Source organism: Meles meles, chromosome 3 (assembly GCF_922984935.1).
Source record: "Meles meles chromosome 3, mMelMel3.1 paternal haplotype, whole genome shotgun sequence".
Lineage (NCBI taxonomy): Eukaryota > Metazoa > Chordata > Mammalia > Carnivora > Mustelidae > Meles > Meles meles.
The window spans coordinates 33272292-33284098 of NC_060068.1; positions in this window are offsets into that span (position 1 = coordinate 33272292).

Below are 11807 nucleotides of genomic sequence, written 5' to 3' on the forward strand. Positions count from 1 at the left end.
GGTTATTGTCTAGATGAGCACAGTCAAAGCTCCTCCTGTTAAAAATATTTTTATTAATGTCTTTTCAAGCAAATATCTGTTTCAGAAACAAATAGGTCAAGAAATAATACCTTTGTGAGGGGCACCTGGGTGACTGAGTTGGTTAAGCTTTTGACTGATTTCTGCTCAGATCATGATCTCAGGATCATGATCTCAAGCCTGGCATGGAGCCCTGAGTTCAGCCTTAAGCCTGCTGAAGAGCCTGTCCCTCTCCGTTTTCCCCTCCTTCCTTCCTCTGCTTGCAGACACTGCTCTCCCTTCCTCTCTTTCCCTCTAAAAAAATGTGCTCTCTCTCCCTCTAAAAAAAAAAAAAAAAAAAAGGAAGGAAGGAAAGAAAGACAATACCTTCAGTATTTGAACTATAGCTGAATGAAGGTGTCATTTTAAAAAAGAAGAAGTGAGACCTGCCATCAAACACAGCTGAACATCTGCAAATAGCAACTTCTTCTTCCAACCTGGAGTTTATCCCCCCACAACATATTTTTTGATTGAAGAATGATTAACTTAAAACATTATCTTAGTTTTAGGTGCACAACATTGATTCAACAACTCTATACATTACTCAAATCTCTCCACAGTAAGTACAGTCACCATTCAACATTGTTGCAATCTTATTGACTACATTCCCCATGTTGTACTATTCATCTCATTGACTTATTTACTTTATAACTGGACGTTTGTACCTCTTAATTTCCTTTATCTATTTTATCTTTCCCTCCACCTGACTCCCCTTTGGCAACCACCAGTTTGTTCTCTATATTTAACAGTCTGTTTTCTCGTTTGTTTGTTTAGACTTCACATACGATTAAAATTATATGGTATTTCTCTTTTCCTTTTTTTAAAGTTTTTTTTTTTGTTTGTTTGTTTTGTCAGAAGGAGAGAGAGAAAGCACACAAGCAGGCAGAGAGGCAGGCAGAGGTGGAGAGAGAGGCAGGCTCCCCACTGAGCAAGGAGCCCGATGCAGGACTTGATTCCAGGACCTCAGGATCACGACCTGAGCTGAAGGCAGTGGCCTAACCCACTGAGCCACCCAGGCATCCCTCTTTTTTACTTATTTCACTTAATATAATATCTTCTAATATATAATATATATTAATATATAATATAATATCTTCTGCCGTCTATGTTGTGGCAAATGGAAAGCACTCATTTCTTAAACTGAATAAATTCCTTTGTATATATTTATATACTACATCTTCTGCATCTATTGGTCTATCAATGCACACTTGGACTGCTTCCATTATCTTAATTATTGTAAATAATGCTGCAGTAAACATAGAGGTGCAGCCATCTTTTTGAATTAGTGTTTTTGTTTTCCTTGGGTAAATGCACAGTAGTGGAATGACTAGATTATTTGTTATTTCTGTTTTTGATCTTTTGAGGAGCGTTCCAAAGTTGTTGTAGCAAAGTTCCAAAATATTCCTGCAAGAGTGCATGATTTTTCCCTTCATCCACATCCTCACCAACAGTTGTCATTTTTTATTTTTAAATATATTTTTATTAGTTTCAGAGGTAAAATTTAGTAGTTCATCTGTTGCACATAACACCCACTGTTCATTACATCAAGTGCCCTCCTTAAAATCCACCATACAATTATCCCTTCCCCTAACCCACTTCTGTTCCAGCAATTTTCATCTTATTTTGCTTTTCCTTCACTTCCCTTATGCTCATTTCTTTTGTTTCTTAAATTCCACATATGAGCGAAATTATATTTTTCTTTCTTTAACCGACTTATTTTGTGTAGAATAATACTCTCTTGTTCCATCCAAGTCATTGCAACAGCAAGATTTCATTCGTTTTGATGGCTGAATAATATTCTATTGTGTATATATACCACATATTCTTTAGCCATTCATCCATTGATGGACATTGGGGCTTTTTCCAATAGTTGGCTCTTGTAGATATTACTGATATAAACATTGGGGTTCTTTTGCCCCATCAAATCACTATATTTGTATCTTTTGGATAAATAGCTCATACCTGAATTGCTGAGTCATAGGGTACCTCTGTTTTTAACTTTTTAAGGAAAATACATACTGTTCTCCAGAGTAGCTACACCAGTTTGCATTCCCACCAACAGTGTCAGAAGATTCCTCTCTTTCTCCACAACCTCGCCAACATCTGTTGTTTCCTGAGTTGTTCATTTTAGCCATTCTGACCAGTGTGAAGTGATATCTCATTGTGACTCTGATTTGTATTTTTTCCCTGATGCCAAGTGATGTGGAGCATTTTTTCATATGTCTGTTGGTCATGTGTATGTCTTCTTTGGAGAAATGTCTGTTCATGTCCTCTGTCTATTTTTTGACTGCATTTTTGTTTTGGGGGTGATGAATTTAAGTTCTTCATAGATTTTAGATAGTAGCTCTTTATCTGATAAGACATTTGCAAATATCTTCTCCCATTCCATGGGTTGCCTTTAAGTTTTGTTGACAATTCCTTTCCTGTGCAAAAGTTTTTATCTTGATGAAGTCCCAATAGTTCATTTTTGCTTTTGTTTCCCTTGCCTTTGGAGATGTGGCTAGCAAGAAGTTGCTGTGGCCCAGGGCAAAGAGGTTGTTATGGCCCAGGTCAAAGAGGTTGTTTCCTGTGTTCTCCTCTAGGATATTGATGGATTCTAATCTCACATTTAGGTCTTTCATCCATTTTGAGTTTATTTTTATGTATGGTATAAGAGAGTGGTTAGTTTCTTTCCTCTGCAACACCATTTGTGGAACACACTTTTTTCCACTGGACGTTCTTTCCTGCTTTGTCAAAGACTAGTTGGCCATAGAGTTGAGGGTCCATTTCTGGGTTCTCTATGTTATTCCATTTTTCTATCTGTCTGTTTTTGTGCCAGTACTACTATCTTCATGGTTGCAGCTTTGTAATACAATTTGAAGTCCGGAATTGTGATGCTACCAACTTTGGCTGTCTTTTTCAACATTACCTTGACCATTCAGGGTGTTTTCTCGTTCCACACAAATTTTAGGATTGGTTGTTCTAGCTCCGTGAAAAATGCTGGCGGTATTTTGATAGGGATTGTGTTAAATGTGTAGATTGCTTTGAGTAGGATAGAAATTTTAATAATATTTTTTCTTCCAATCCATGAGCATGGAATGTTTTTCCATTTCTTCATGCCTTCCTTAACTTCTTTCATAAATGTTCTACAGTTTTCAGAGTAGAGATCCTTTACCTCTTTGGTTAGGTTTCTTCCTAGCTATAGGTATCTTACAGGTTTTGGTGTAATTGTAAATGGGACCAAATCCTTAATTTCTCTTTCTTCTGTCTCATTGTTAGTGTATAGAAATGAAACTAACTTTTGAGCATTGATTTTATATCCTGCCATTTTGCTGAATTCCTGTATCTGTTCTACCAATTTTTAGGTGGAGTATTTTGGGTGTTCCACATAAGGTATCATATCTCTGCAAAGAGTAAGAGTTTGACTTCTTTGTCAGTTTGGATGCCTTTTATTTCTTTTGTTGTCTGATTGCTAAGGCTAGGACTTCCAGTACTAGACTGAACAGCAGTGGTGAGGTAGACATCCCAGTCAGGTTCTGGACCTTAGGGCAAAAAATCTGGTTTTCCCCATTGAAGATTATATTAACTGTAGGTTTTTTGTATATTACTTTTATGATATTGAGGTATGCTCCTTCTATCCTTACACTGCAGAGAGTTTTAATCAAGCTGTATTTTGTCAAAAACTTTTACTTCCTCTGTTGAGATGATTATACGGTTCTTGTCCTTTCTTTTGTTAGTGTGGTGTATCACATTGATTGTGGATTTGTGGATGCTGAACCACTCTTGCAGCCCAGGAATAGATCCTACTTGGTCTTGGTGAATAATCCTTTTAATGTACTGTTGGATCCTATTAGTATTTTGGTGAGAATTTTTAAGTTCATGTTCATCAGGGATATTGGTCTGTAATTTTCCTTTTTGGTGAGGTCATTGTCTGGTTTGGGGATCAAGGTAATACTGGCTTCATAAAATGAGTTTGGAAGTTTTCCTTTCCTTTCTTTTTTTTTTTTTAAATAGCTTCAGAAAAGTAGGTATTAACTCTTCTTTAAATGTTTGTTAGAATCTGCAGGGAAGCCACCTGGCCCTGCAATCTTATTTGTTGGGGGTTTTTTGAATACTGGTTCAATTTCTTTGCTGATTATGGGTCTGTTCCTGTGTTCTATTTCTTCCTGTTTTAGTTTTGGTAGTTTATATGTTTCTGGGAATGCATTCATTTCCTCTAGATTGCCTAATTTGTTGGCATATAATCGCTCATAATATCCTCTTGTAATTGTTTGTCTTTCTTTAGTGTTGGTTGTGATCTCTCATCTTTCACTCATGATTTTATTTATTTGGGTCCTTTCTCTTCTTTTTGATAAATCTTATTAAGGGTTTATTGATCTTGTCAATTCTTTTAATCAACAAGTTCCTAGTTTTGTTGATCTGTTCTACTGTGTTTCTTATTTCTATGCCATTTATTTCTGCTCTAATCTTTATTATTTATCTTCTCCTACTCAAAGGCTTATTTGCTGTTCTTTCTCCAGCTCCTTTAGGTGTAAGGTTAGCTTGTGTATTTGAGATTTTTCTTGTTTCTTGAGAAAGGTCTGCGTTGCTCTAAAATTCCCTCTTAGGACTGCTTTGGCTTCCCAAAGATTTTGAACAGCTGTGTTTTCATTTCATTAGTTTCCATGAATATTTTAAAAATTCTTCTTTAATATCCTGGTTGACCCATTCATTCTTTATTGGGATTCTATTTAACCTCCATGTATTTGTGGTCCTTCCAAATTTTCTCTTATGATGGAGTTCTAATTTTAAAGCATGTGGTCTAAAAATATACAGGGAATATTCACTATCTTTGGTACTGGTTGAGACCTGATTTGTGACCAGTATGTGATGTAGTCTAGAGAATGTTCCAAGTGCACTCAAGAAGACTGTATATTCTGTTGCTTTAGGATGGCATGCTCTGAATATATCTGTGAGGTCATCTGGTCCAATGTGTCATGCAAAGTGCTTGCTTCCACATTCTCTGCTTAGCTGATCTGTCCATTGCTGTGAGTGGGGTGTTAAAGTCCCCTACTGTTACTGTATTATCAATGGGTTTCTTTAATTTTGTTATTAATTGGTTTATATATTTGGCTGCTCCCAAGTTAGAGGCACAAATATTTATAATTGTTAGATCTTCTTATTGAATAGGTCCCTTAATCATGATATAGTGTCCTTCTTCATCTCTTATTATAATCTCTGGTTTAAAATTTAGAATCTATTTAAGAATCTATTATTTTAGGGGCACCTGGGTGGGTCAGTGGTTAAGCCTCTGCCTTCAGCTCAGGTCATGATCCCAGGGTCTTGGGATCGAGCCCCAAGTCAGGTTCTCTGCTCAGCAGGGAGCCTGCTTCCTCCACTCTCTCTGCCTGCCTCTCTGCCTACTTGTGGTCTCTCTCTCTGCCAAGTATATGAATAAGGTCTTAAAAAAAAACACACTTTAAAATTTAGTTTGATTCAAGGATTGCTACTCCAGGTTTCTTTTCATATCCATTAGCATGACAAATGGTTCTCCACCCTCTCACTTTCAATCTGGTGGTGTTTTTGAGTCTAAAATGAGTGTCTTCTAGACACAATATCAATGGATCTTGTTTTCTTCTTTTTTTTTAAGATTTTATTAATTACTTGACAGAAAGAGAGATCACAAGTAGTCAGAGAGGCAGGCAGAGAGAGAGGAGGAAGCAGGCTCCCCGCCAAGGAGAGAGCCCGATGTGGGGCTCGATCCCAGGACCCTGAGATCATGACCTGAGCCGAAGGCAGAGGCTTAACCCACTGAGCCACCCAGGCGCCCCGTTTTCTTCCTTTTTAAATTCAACCTGGTACCCTATGTCCTTTGATTGGAGTTCTAAATCCATTTATATTCAGAGTAATTATTGAAAGATATGAAGTTAATGTCATTGTGTTACCTGTGAAGTTTTTATTTCTGTAGATTGTCTCTGTTCCTTTCTGGTCTTTGTTACTTTGGCTCTCTCTTTGCTCAAAGGATCCCCTTGAATATTTCTTGCAGGGTTGGTTTAATGTTCACAAATTCCTCTGGTTTGTGTCCTGGAAACTCCTTTTGGTTTCTCTCATTCTATTCTGACTGACAGCCTTGCTAGATAAAGTATTCTTGGCTGCATATTTTTCCCACTTAGCACACTGAATATATCATGTCAGTCTTTTCTGGCCTACCAGGTCTCTGTGGACAGGCCTGTTGCCATCCTTATGCTTCTACAATTGTAGGTTAAAAACCTCCTGTCTTGAGCTGCTTTCAGGATTTTTTCTTTATCTCTGAAATTTGCAAGCTTCGCTTTATGTTGGAGTGTTGACCTATTTTCATTGATTTTAAGAGGAGTTCTCAGTGCCTCCTGGATTTGAATGACTATTTCCACCCCCAGATTAGGGATGTTCTCATCTATAATTTGTTCAAATAAACCTTCTCCCCCTGTCTTTATCTTCTGGGATCTGTATTATCCAGATATGATTTTCCCTTAAAGAATCAATTATTTCTTGGGGTGCCTGGGTGGCTCAAGTGGGTTAAAGCCTCTGCCTTCGGCTCGGGTCATGATCCCAGGGTCCTGAGATCAAGCCCCACATCGGGCTCTCTACTCCATGGGGAGCCTGCTTCCTCCTCTCTCTCTGCCTGCCTCTCTGCCTAGTTGTGATTTCTCTCTGTCAAATGAGTAAAATATTTTTAAAAAAATCAATTATTTCTCAAAATCTGCTTTATGATCCAGTAGTTGTCTTTCTCTCTTCTTCTTGACTTCTTTGTTTTCCATCATCTTGCCTTCTATATCACTCACTTGCCATTCTGCCTCATTTATCCTCGATGTTAGAGCCTCCATTTTTTACTGCATTTTTAGTTTTTTTTTTTTTTTAGTATTTTTAATTTCAACCTGTTTAGATTTTAGTTCTTTTATTTCTGCATTAAGGGATTCTCTAATGTCTTCTACCCTTTTTTCAAGCCCCACTATCATCTTTACAATCGTTACTTTAAATTCTAGTTCAGACATCCTACTTATATCCGTATTGATTAGGTCCATGGCAGAGAGAACTACCTTCTGTTCTTTCTTTTGCAGTGAATTTCTCTATCTAGTTGTTGTGTCCAGAAAAGAATGAGGAAGGGGAAAAAAAGAAAAGAAAGAAAAAACAAGATAATAACAACAACAAAAAGAAAACTTCAGGAAGTATTTCCAGTGTCACTGGTGTCAGGAAGTATTTCAGCTCTGCACACTCTGCTGTTGTGTTTTGGCTCCTTTTTCTCACTGTTTTGTCCTCTACCGAGTTCCTCCTTGCTTGTAGTTGGGAGTGTTTGGATCATTAAGTAGGTATGCTTTGATTTGTCAAGTCAAGCCTGCAGAAGAAGAAAGAAAAGAAAAGAAGAAAAAAGAAAAAGCCAGATCCAAGATAAGAGAAAAAGAAATGGAACAAAAATGCAAACAGAGGGGAGGGGGGGAAAGATGGTGGAGGAGTGGAAGACCAACCCTGAATTGAGCTAGCTATCTACCAGGGTACTTTGAACACCTATGAAATCAGCCTGAGATAAAAATTACACACTTCTGGATCTCTACCAGGGCAGAGGATCTTCAGTGGAGAGATACAGAGGAGTTGGGAGTCTGCAGAAAAATATCAGAGAATAAACAGAAGGGGGAGAGAGCCACCAGCAGCAAGCCATTGGAATGTAATACCCCAGTGCAAATGTGCCTGTACATGGGGACCAATAGTAACTTGGAAACCAGTGGCTGTGAGTCAGGAAGAAACTGATAATAGCACTCAAACAAAACAAAGGGACTTAAGGGACAGTTGCTGGGAATAGCAGCTGCAGGTGCAGACCCAAGCCCAAGGTCCCAGGTGGCCACATCTGGGACCTGTCCACACCTGAGTGCATCCAGTGTGGGCTACAATTGGCGGTCCCTAGGGCTGGTGGCTGCTACAACAATCACAGCCACCTCCACACTCTCCACCATCACCAGGGCTGAGCACACCTGGCATGGACTTGAGTCAGTTTTCCCAGAAATGGCAGCCATGAGACTGGGCTTGCCCAGACCAGTATCACTCATGGGTTTGGTGGCACAGGGGCACAGAAACAAGCAGGAGACTCGGGCGACCACAGAGATAATGACTAGGGGTGTGCATCCCCTGTAGAAGGCTGCAGTGTTCAATAGAGTTTGCAGAGATGGGGAGTCTGTGTGTTCTGGACCGTTCAGAGAGGAGCAGACTGTGGCTTCTCCCTGAGGCAGAGGTCCAGGTATGCACATTTTACATTGCTCTAACCTTTTAAAAAGGCACAAAAAGCTGCCAGAGAATGGAAGCCTCCAGAGAGCAGAAGCCTCCCAAACTGGTTTCCATGGAGCTCAGCCCCTTGATGGGGCAGGACAACTCTGCCCAAGCAGAATTGATTGAAAAAAAAAAACCACAAAAAACAAGGCAGGCCACTCCCTCAGAAGACAAGCCAAAGAAACAAGAGGACAACAACCCCAGGGTCCCCATAAAACTGTAAAAGCCCAGCATCAAGGGAAAACAATATACTAAGTTCCTGGTATTGCCTCAGAGCCTGTATGTTTCTTTGATACAACTTTTTACTTTTTTTTCTTTTTTAATTCATTCTCATGGTTCTTGTTCTTTTATTTATTTTTTTACGTACTTACATTTCAACTAGATGTTTAATACAACATATTCCAAAGTAACTTTTTAACTTGAACTTTTTTCATACATATACTTTTTTCTTTTATATAGATAGATAGATAGTTATAGATATAGATATATAGATATATATAGATATGCACTTCAATGTAGTCTTTTTTCCCTATTCAATACTATCTCTCTCTCTATTTATATATATATATATATGTATTATATAATACATATATATAAAACATATATTATATATATAATACTATATATTGTATGTATCATATATGCATAATATATAATACTATATAAATATATGTATAATATATATATATACACATATATATGTATGTAAAAAACAGAATTAGAGAAATAAATGTCAGTATGAAATGTTCCAATGTCAGAATTATTTGGATCCCTGAGGGTGTGGAGAGAGAGAGAGAGGTCTAGAAGATAAAGTTGGGCAAATCCTAGATGAGAATTTCCCTGATCTGGGGAATTCATGTCCTAGAGAAAGAGAGGACACTCCCCCAAGATCAACAAGGAGACAGAAAGACCTCCAGACATGTGATTATGAAATTTGCAAATTGTAAATTCAGAGAAATTATCTTAAGGGCAGCTAAGGGGAAGAGATTCCTAAAATACAGAGGGAGGAATACCAGAATAACAACAGACCTGTCCATAGACACCTGGCAAGCCAGAAAGGGCTGACAATACATATTCAGGATACTAAATAAGAGGAACATGTAGTCAAGAGTATTTTCTCCAGCAGGGCTGACATTTAGAATAGATGGAGAGATAAAGAGCTTCCAAGACCAGTAAAGACTAAAAGATTCTGTCATCACCAAGCTGGCACTACAGTAAATATCAAGGGAGGTTCTATAAAAGAAGAAAGACCCCCAAGAGTGATACAGAACAGAAATTTACAGAGACAATCTATAAAAACAAGGTCCTCACAGGAAACATGATGATAATAAAAATATCTTTCGATAGTCACTCTCAATGTGAATGGCCTAAATGCTCCTGTAAAATGGCATAGGGTTGCAGATTGGAAAATAAGACAGGACCCACCCATATGCTGTCTATAAGAGACGTATTTTGAACCTAAAGATACAACCAGACTGAAAGTGAAGGGATGGAGAACCATCTTTCATTCCAACAGGCCTCAAAAGAAAGCTGGGGTAGAGATTCTTATATCAGACAGATAAGATTTTAAGCTAAAGGCTGTAGTCAGAGATACAAAAGGACATTACATCATTCTTAAAGGGTCTACCTACCGAAAGATCTAACAATTGTAAATATTTATGCCCCCAACATGGGAGCAGCCAACTACATAAGCCAACTGTTAACTAAAATAAAGAATCATATTGATGATAACACATTAAGTGTAGGAGACCTTAACACTCCACTCTCAGCAATGGACAGATCATCTCAGCAGAAAATCAACGAGAGCTTTGAGTGACACACTGGACCAGATAGAATTCATAGATATGTACAAAACGTTCCACCTTAAAACAACAGAATACTCATTCTTCTCAAGCTCACCTGGAACTTTCTCTAGAATAGAACACATACTGGGTCACAAATCAGGTATCAACCAATATCAAAAGACTGAAATTACTCCTCACATATTCTCAGACCACAATGCTTTGAAACTGGAACTCAATCACAAGAAAAAGTTTGGAAGAAATTCAAACACTTAGAAGTTAAAAGACAATCCTGCTCAAGAATATTTGGTTCAACCATGAAATAAAAGAAGAACTTAAACAAATTGTGGAAACCAATGAGAATGAAAACACATAGGATATGGCAAAGGAAGTCCTAAAAGGTAAATACATAGTCATCCAAGCCTCACTCGAAAAAATGGAAAAATCCTGAATATGCAAACTCTCTTTATACCTTGTAGAATTGGGGAATCAACAGCTTAAGCCTAACCCCTGCATGAGAAGGGAAATAACAAATATTAGAGCAGACATTAATGAATTAGAAACCAGAAATACAGTAGAAGACATCAGCAAAACTAGATGCTGGTTCTTTGAAAGATTTAATAAGATTGACAAACCACTAGCCAGATTTATCCAAAAGGACAGAGAAATGACTCAAATTAACAAAATTATGAAGGAAAGGGGAGAGATCACAACTAATACCAATAAAATAGAAACAATCATCAGAAATTAATATCAACAGCTATATGCCAATAAGTTAAGGAACCTAGAAGAAATGGATACATTCCTAGAAGCCTACAAACTTCCATGACTAAAACAGGAAGAAATTGACAACCTAAATAGACCAATAACTAGGAATGAGATTGAAGTAGTGATCAAAAACCTTCCAAAAAACAAGAGTCCAGGACCTGATGGGTTCCCTGGGGAATAGGTAACCCCCATGTCCAACAGAAAGGAAATGGACTTACCGCTACCTGGAGCATGACCCTGGGCTTGGCATAGGTGAGAGGGGTGTCCGAGTCTGGGCTCTGTCAGTCATCCTCCAATCCGAGAAGTTGGAAGGCAGGACTTACAGTCTCAGGGTCTCCCCCACATAGAGGTGCCAGGAATCCTCCCAGGCTGGGGCAGTCGGATTTCCAGTGGCCCATCATTCAGCATTGAGGGCACGGCCTAATAGGCACTTTTGGATTGGGGCATTGACGGGCCCAGTGTCCCTCGGCTCCACACTTGAAACAGGCCCCCAGAAGGATGCGGTTAGGTGCTCCCCCATGTTGACCCCAGAACCTGCTGGCCTCAGGGCTGCTACCAGGGCTTGAGTCTGCAGTTGGACCTTCTGTTGGAGTCTGGCTTGGCACTTAAGTTCTGCTGCCTCCTCTTGGGAGTTAAAGACTTTAAATGCCATTTTCACCAGATCAGAAATGGGAGTTTGAGGGCCCTCCTCTGCTTTCTTTAATTTTTTCTGAATGTCGGCTGCTGACTGAGAAATAAAGTAGGTAGCTAAAACAGTTGCTCCTGCCGGAGAGGCTGGGTCTAGGCGAGTATATTGAGTCAGCGCCTCAGTAAGTCGGTTAAGAGACGGCCGGGTTTTCATTGGGTTCCTGAATGATTTCCCTTCACAAACCTTCTACAACTTTCCTTTGCATTCAGGTTTTGTCCCATGTAATTTCCTTCCAAACAACCATCTCATTTAGGATAAAA